The 8140-nt window shown below is 42.0% G+C and overlaps 1 pseudogene; it reads right to left on the reverse strand.

Annotated features, from left to right (window-relative positions):
* Positions 1–1039: 1039 nt before the first annotated feature.
* On the reverse strand, positions 1040–1540 carry LOC122736059 (annotated as a pseudogene).
* Positions 1541–8140: the final 6600 nt, after the last annotated feature.

Consider the following 8140-nt stretch of genomic DNA (forward strand, 5'->3'; position numbering starts at 1 on the left):
GAGCACCAGCCCTGGAGTCAGGAGTACCTCAGTTCAAATCTGGCCTCAGACACTTAACACTTACTAGCTGTGTGACCCTGGGCAAGTCACTTAACCCCAATTGCCTCACTAAAAAACAAACAAACAAACAAACAAAAAAGATCAGGTACAACTGAAAGGAGACACTGGGACAGGACAAGGACCAACCTTAGTTTATTAAGGAACTGCCAGTGTAATGAAGTAATTGCTTATTATATATCAAGCCCAAACACTTTACCATGCTACCACCTCTCCTAAGAGGTAAATGCCAATACTCTCCCATTCTTGGGATTTTCTGCAAAAGTACAGACACTTTTTAAAACCAAAAACTTATTGTTGAAGAGACTGTTCCTGCCCTTTTGCTTTTTCATAGAGTTGATTGGTTTAATAATAAATATGTGCACAATATAAAAAAAGGAATAAAATAAATTTCTCAAAAGTTTAGCACAACTGTGCCCTAAGGCTAAGAGAGCATGCTGGTTTCTTCTCCTTTCAGGATAGAAAAAGTTCTCTTCTAAGTCAAAGGTAAGCCACAAGCAATAGGAAGACTTTATGTCTGAAAAACCATTCCCCATCAGAAGAGCCAAAGGAGGAATGATTAAACTGTCCTGTTCTCTGGAAATCACCAAAGTCTTTCTACAAGGCACCTTGGCAGTGTAAAGGTATCATCTAAGGACCAGCTTTGCTAAGTACAAGGAAATTTTCAGATCATTTGGCTGAGGAGGGAGCTGTTGGAACATCTGGTAGGCATGTTATCACCTCACCAAGACGTCCAACAGATGCCCCAAGGGTTCATTGCCCTATATGCTTATCCAAGAGGCAGGGAATTCCCCTGATCAAGAACTTCACTTACAAAGGAAAACATTCAACATTTTGAATAGCCACACTTATTCTATATTGTACATAATGCACACAAATGCAGAAGAAACGGGGCTTTTGAAGAGCTTTCATTTCATGAGTTCTTGACATTCCCCCCCCCCCCAGCAGTTTGACTTTATTTGCCAAAGGCAGGTCTGTCCCCCTAAGTGCTCTTGAGTGGGCGGGTTCGCGTCTTCTTCACCACCACTGGCTTCTGGCTCCGCAGGATGGCACTGGCCCGGGCGGAGCGGCCATGCGGAGATCTTTCCAGTATTTGTTCTTGCGGATGATGTGCCAGATGCTGTTGAGTGTGGCCCGGGCATTTTTGTTGATGGTGGTCCTCACATAGGAAGTGGCAGGCTTCCTCTGACCTGCCGGGCGCTTCAACACCACCACGATGCCCTTGCTAATCGGCGGCCGGCTCGATGCCCACCGTCTTCCGGTGGATCAGCCCGTTGTAGCGGAAGGAGTTTCGGGCCTTGAGGTTGTTGGGCTCGGTGCTGTAAGTCGGTTTGTTGCGCTTGATGACAAAGCTGGAGCAGTTCCGGGGGACCATCCACTGCAGATGGGCCGACATGGCGGCGGCGGGGGATGCTCTCGCGGCGATTCCCAGAGACAAAAAGGGAGTTCTTGACATTTTAAAGCCGCAAATATATAACAATACTATAATTTCATCCTGTTAAGGTGTTTCTCAGATCTGGACTTTTGTAATACTGAGTCTCACCATTAGACATTTCAAACCACCTTCTTCTTGGTACATTTGAGGCATCTGGGTTCAAGTTCTAAGCATATTACCAGGGTGACTTTAGACAAGTTACCACCTTTTTCAATCTCTCTTTCCTTGTTTGTAAAATGGAGATAACAATACTTGTACCACCTACTTCATAAAGTTGTTGGGTTGATCAGATGAGAATATTTATCAAGTGCTTTATAACTATAAAGTACTACTTTATATAAATATAAAAACCATTACCACAACCATGACAGTGATGATCATAATTTTACTTAAGGAAAACTTCAAGTAATATTTTTGTCCAACTTCCAAGTTAAACACATTCTGTATTGCCTTATTTAGGGATAAATTGATTGTATAAAGTTGTATTGTAAATCTTAAAGGACTATATAAATATGAGTTATGATTTTACTTTACATCATTCCTGGGGCAGCTAGGTGGCCCAGTAGATAAATCACCAACCCTGTATTCAGGAGGACCTGAATTCAAATTTGGCCTCAGACCCTTGACATTTACTAGCTGTGTGACCCTGGGCAAATCACTTAACCTTCATTGCCCCACTACCACCAAAAAAAGAGGAAAAAAACATCATTCCTGGATAGCTATCTCAGGAGTGTAAGCAATTCTCCTTTATTTCTTTAGTCTTTTTTATAATACTGTTTTAGTCATTTTTTAAAACGGGGAAAATAATATTCCAGTGGGACCAAAGAAAGAGGAAAAGGATCCATATGTACAAAAGTATTTGTAGTAGCTCTTTTTCTGATAGCAAAGAACTGTAATTGATGAATAGCTAACCAAATTATAGGATATGAATATGATGGAATACTATTGTACTGTAAGAAATAATGGAAGATGTGATTTCAGAGGAACCTGGGAAGACTGGTATGAACTGATACAGAGTAAAATGAGCAGAACCAGGAGAACAATCTATACCATAATAACAACACTGTAAAAACAAACCTCTTTGAAAGATTTAAGAACTCTCTGATCAATGCAATTACCAACTATGATTCTAGAGGATCCATGATGATCTTTGCTATCTACCTCTTCACTGAGAGGTGATGGACTCAAGATGTAGAAGAAGACATACATTTTTGGCACCTAGGCAAGGAAGGAATTTATCATTGCTTGTTGTAAGGGTTTTGTTTTTATTCCCCCCCTCCACCTTTCTGAATAGGGCAGGAGGAGGGGAGAAATAGATGAGAGAGAAAAGTAATACTTGTAATTGGAAAATCAAAAGAAAAAAAAAAGAAATGTAAGAAAGCTATTTTTTTCTGCCTAACCAAAAAATAAGATTCATTTATTCATTCATTTCAAAAAAAACTTTGGGGGGTTTTTCCAGCCTCTGCCTCTAAGTAAGTGATCCCATTATACATATGCATTCTTCTTTTATGGCTTCTTTTCTGGAAACTGTCATAGTGGCTTCAAGACAGGCTGTAGTATTTCTTATCTTAAAGTGTTTTTTTCTTTTAAAGAAAGGAAGTCGTGCCACTTGCTGTATCCCTACACACACATCCCTCCTCTAAGAAACTGAAATAAAGACTTAGCCCAACAATTTTCCAAGATGTTTAATTCCCCATTTCGGTTCTGAACTCTTCCACATTTAATGTAATGCTTTATTTATGGTTGCCCATATTCAAAAGATCCTTTTATCCCAACTCTCCACTCCTCCCCCTCCCCCCCCATTCCCCACCCCAGGACATTTGTAGTCTGATGTTGCTTATGTCTCATGTGGTCTCTCTGAAACATCGCTTTGTGGAATGTCATTTTGCTATGGCCACACTTTTCCTTCCTAATCCAATCTAATCCAATCTCCTCCTCCTCCCTCCCCCCTTTATTTGTGGCCAACCAGACAGTACACGCTGACATATTAAATCACCTCAACTCTTGGCTTTCTTCCACCATAACAAGTTATTCCTGCCTTGTCTGTGCTGCGTGTGTTTTGATGCAAGAGATCTGGACTCTCGGATGCTTCACTCCGATCTCCACTCTATGAGCTGCCAGGTAAGGCATGGAATACTCTTTCGGTTTTACTAAGCATCTGTGCAGCACTCAGAAAGGATTGTATTTTGTGCACATAAGCATTCTTAAGGGTGTTACGATGCTGCAGAGAATTTACATCGTTGGATATGAAGTAAAAGGAAATCGAGAACAGAGAGGGCTGAATCTAAGGGGCGGGGGTGGGATGTCGGGCAGTCTAGCAAGATGTGCGTGTGCCAGAAGCCCAGATGCTCTGTGACCTGAGAAGCCCTTGGAGATGGTCTTGGCCCCAAAGTGGTTAGAGGATGGCAGTCTTCCAAAACCATTGTAGCTTTTATTTAAATCATGGTTAACAACTACTGCATGTCTTGTTGAGCGTGACTAGGTGAACTAACACTTAGGGAAAACAGAGGTACACTCACTACCCATCCAATCAACCCAAAAGACTGGAGGGGCAGAGCTTGGCCCCCCAGGATATGCCCCTTAACAAGGTTTTGAATTTTGTCAGAAGGGGGGAAAGAGCAGCAAGATGTCAAATCAGGCATTGCTTCATCCCAAGTTCCATTGTGTGTCTGCTGACGTCATGTTAGCGCCAATGGGGAAAAAAATGGGGATGACCTCATACCGAGAAGAGTAGGAGACCCGTTTCTCTGTTCCCCTCAGCATGTGGCAGAATTCTCTGTTCCTCCCGGACAATCTCCAAACGACTCTCCAGAATATTTGCCCAAGAGCAAGTCCTATTGGGAAAACATAAGGGGAGGAGACAAAAGGGAAAATATTGCATTTAATTTCCTTCCCTGCTTTTTCCCCTTTCATTCCTCTCTTCAAAATTTGAACCCCCCAACCAAAGCCTTTTTCCCTTCACCCCAAACAGAGTCCATTGCTCTTCGTCATGTGAGAGTTAATAAAAGAGCTGTGGAAGCCTTAACTCCGGACTCTTGTTGGCAACCCCCATCTTCGCTACTAGCCCAGTCATCCCCCACAAGCAACACAAAAGCAGTGGGACAGGCATGGAGCATTCCTCTGCCAAACTTGGCCATCCTTGATGGCCATTCGATCTTTCTTATTCCTTGGCTATTTTTCTGTGATGATCATTTGCCCCGCCTCTTCTTTTCCTTTGTTGGTAAATTATTTGCTATCAGTTCAGTTTTTGAGCATCATTTGTATCCTCCATGTGTATGCGCGCAAGCGCACACAAACGTGTATATGTCTGCTTTTGTTGCCCTGTTGCAAGAGAGATGGTTGTTTGGTAGCAGGGCGAGGGCTTCTTGCCAAGTCTGCCTAATTACAATTAAGCATATGCAGATTTGCCTTGTTTTCAGCTAATGACAGCTACAAACAGTTATTTGTCATGCTCCCTGACTGTTGATTGGTAAAGGGGAAGACCAAGAGAGAGAATTGTGGGTTTATTCCCTTTGTGTTTCTATGTTCCCGAGCTGGATGGTCATGGGGAGAGGCATCGACTCAAACATGTCTCAGCTTTTGGATGCCACCACGTTTTTGAACCAAGCTTTGGTCTCTGACTGGGTGGGTAGGGGGATCTAATGTGAACTTTGATATTCAAAAGAGAAAAAAAAGGTACTATTTGGGTGATCTCTCCTGACATAAAAATGATTGAAATGGGAATTGGCCTTTTTCGTGTGACATGGGTCCCTTGGGCAGACTGGTAAAACCCCATGGACCCCGTCTCAGAGTAGTGTTTTTGAATGTACAAAATAAAATACAATTAAAATGTATAAAATAAAACACAATGAATATAGTGTATAAAATAAAACATAATTAAATAAAATGTATAAAATGAAATAAGTACAATTAAATTTTTAAAAATAAAATAAAATTGTAGCATTACAAAGGAAATCAATTATATTGAAATATCATTATCAAAATCTATTTTTTTTCCGGGGCAATGAGGGTTAAGTGACTTGCCCAAGGTCACACAGCTAGTAAGTGTCAAGTGTCTGAGGTCTGATTTGAACTCAGGTCCTCCTGAATCCAGGGCTCTATCCACTGCACCACCTAGCTGCCCCCAAAATCTATTTTTAAGTTCATGGATACCTCATTAAGAACCCCACCAGGGGGCAGCTAGGTGGTGCAGTGGATAAAGCACTGGCCCTGGATTCAGGAAGACCTGAGTTCAAATCAGACCTCAGACACTTGACACTAGCTGTGTGACCCCGGGCAAATCACTTAACCCTCATTGCCCCTAGGCCAATAGACTCAGAGCTAGGGGTATCATAGAGCTAAATAAAGCTAGAAAGAAACTCAGAGGCACCAGTCAATCAATTAATAAACATTTATTAAGCATATTAAGTGCCTATTGTGTGTACTCTAGCCCCTTCATTTTGAGAAAACCAAGGGCCAAAGAAGTGATCTGATGAAGATTCACGTAGTTGTGAGGCATCTGGGTTTCTCAGTGGTTAGAGTTCTGGCCTGGAGTCAGGAAGATCTGAATTCAAATCCAACCTCAGACATTTAACTAACTGTGTGACCCTGGGCAAGTCACTTTACCACTTTTTGAACTAGTTTCCTCAACTGTAAACTGGGGATAATAAACTGGGATTGTTATGAGGATCCAATTAGAAAATATTCGTAAAGGCATGTAATAGGTGCTATGTAAATGCTTATTCCTTTCCTCACACAGGTAGTAAATGTCAAAATCTATGTGAGAACTAGCTAGATGTGTCACTCTCTCACTTAACTTCCCCAGGCCTCAGTTTCTCTATCTACATAATGAGAAGGTTGGACTAAATAATCTCTAAGAGGTTCCTTCCCAGTTCTGTCATTCTATGAATCTTACTGAATTGTTGTTGCAATTGTGTCAATTAGTCATATCCAACTCTTTTTTTTTTTTTTTTGCAGAGCAATGAGGTTTAAGTGATTTGCCCAGGGTCACACAGCTAGTAAGTATCAAGTGTTTGAGGCCAGATTTGAACTCAGGTCCTCCTGAATCCAGAGCCGGTGCTTTATCCACTGTGCCACCTAGCTGCCCCCTATATCCAACTCTTTATGACCCCATGGGGCAGGGGGTGTGGGGGGGAGTTCCTTGGCAAAGATACTGGAGTGGTTTGCTATTTTCCTCTCCAATTCATTTTACAAATGAGGAACTGAGGCAAACAGGGTTAAGTGATTTGCCCAAGGTCACACACCTAGTAGCTGGATGTGAATTCTGGTTCTCCTAACTCCAGAGCAGGCACTCTATCCAGTGCACTACCTAGCTTATAAGAATATATGAATCTAATTTGTGACTGAAAATCTATGGTGATGCTTTCCCTGCCCACTGAGGTCAATGCAGTTGTCACAGAGTTCTGGTTAGAGGAAAAGAGAATTGTGTTGGTGGCCCCAGGGAGGCAGCAAGGAAGAGGGTAAGTGTTGATTTAGGAATGATTGAGAAAGGGAACAGGAGATGTGAACTTAAAAGGTGCCTTTGGGTGTTCTGGGGCCATCTTTGTAACTCAAGATATTCGAGGTTACAGAAAAAGGTGTTCCCAACAACAATAACAATAATAGTGATCATTAAAATAGCACTAAGGTTCTCAAAGCCCTTTACCAGTGTCAACTCAGTTGATCCTCACAACATTCCTGTGAGGTAAGGCTATTAACTCCATTTTTCATATGGAGAAACTGAGGGTGAAAGAGATTAAATTATTTGCCCCATGTCACAACTAAGTGACCAAGGCAGGATTTGAATGCAAATCCTAATTCCTAGTCCAGTGCTGAAATTCACTATACAGGTGCCTCTGCCCACAGCTTAGCAACTTCTCTGGCATGTTGTAGTAAAGTTGCCTCTGGTGGCATCTGGGAAATTTCAATCAGGATATTCTTTCTTCTCTCTCAAAGATTTTATTTTGCAGATGAATTTGAATGCATGAGAAATGCTCAGAGAAACAGGAATTGGGGGCACAGGTTTGCTGCAGAGAGTTTCACGTGAATTTCTTCCCCTCCTTCTTTCCCATCCCCACCTTTTCCTTTTCCATTGAAGAATTATTTGTTCTATTCCACAAGAAGGGGAGGAGAGGGATTCTCCTTCTTGGGCTTGGAATCACCAGATCGGGAGTCAATTCCCTTTTCTACCATTTACTGTGCCACCATTTAGCTATATGACCTTGGCCAAATCATATCATGTAGTTGTTTTTGTTCAGTTGTTGTCAGTCTCTTCATGACCCCATTTAAGTTTTTGTTGGCAAAGATACTGGAATGGTTTGCATTTCCTTGTCCAGCTCATTTTACAGATGAGGAAACTAAGGCAAAGAAGGTTAAGTGACTAGCCCAAGATTACAAAGCTAGGCCTGATTCGAACTCAGGAAGATGAGTCTTCCTGACTCTGGGTCTGGTGCTCTAACCACTATACCACCAGCTACCATAAACCTACTCATCACCTCTCTGAGCTTTTGTTTCTTCATCTATAAAGTGAGAAGCTTAGACTTGATGATCTCTAAGGTTCTTTCTAGCCCTAAAAGTCTCTGCTTTGGTGACATCCTTCACCAAGGTCCTGAAGTGGGCAGAGAGTATGCCTATGGGGGCCACCTAGGTGGTACAGTGGAGAGAGAGCAT

This window comes from Dromiciops gliroides, chromosome 1 (assembly GCF_019393635.1).
Source record: "Dromiciops gliroides isolate mDroGli1 chromosome 1, mDroGli1.pri, whole genome shotgun sequence".
NCBI lineage: Eukaryota > Metazoa > Chordata > Mammalia > Microbiotheria > Microbiotheriidae > Dromiciops > Dromiciops gliroides.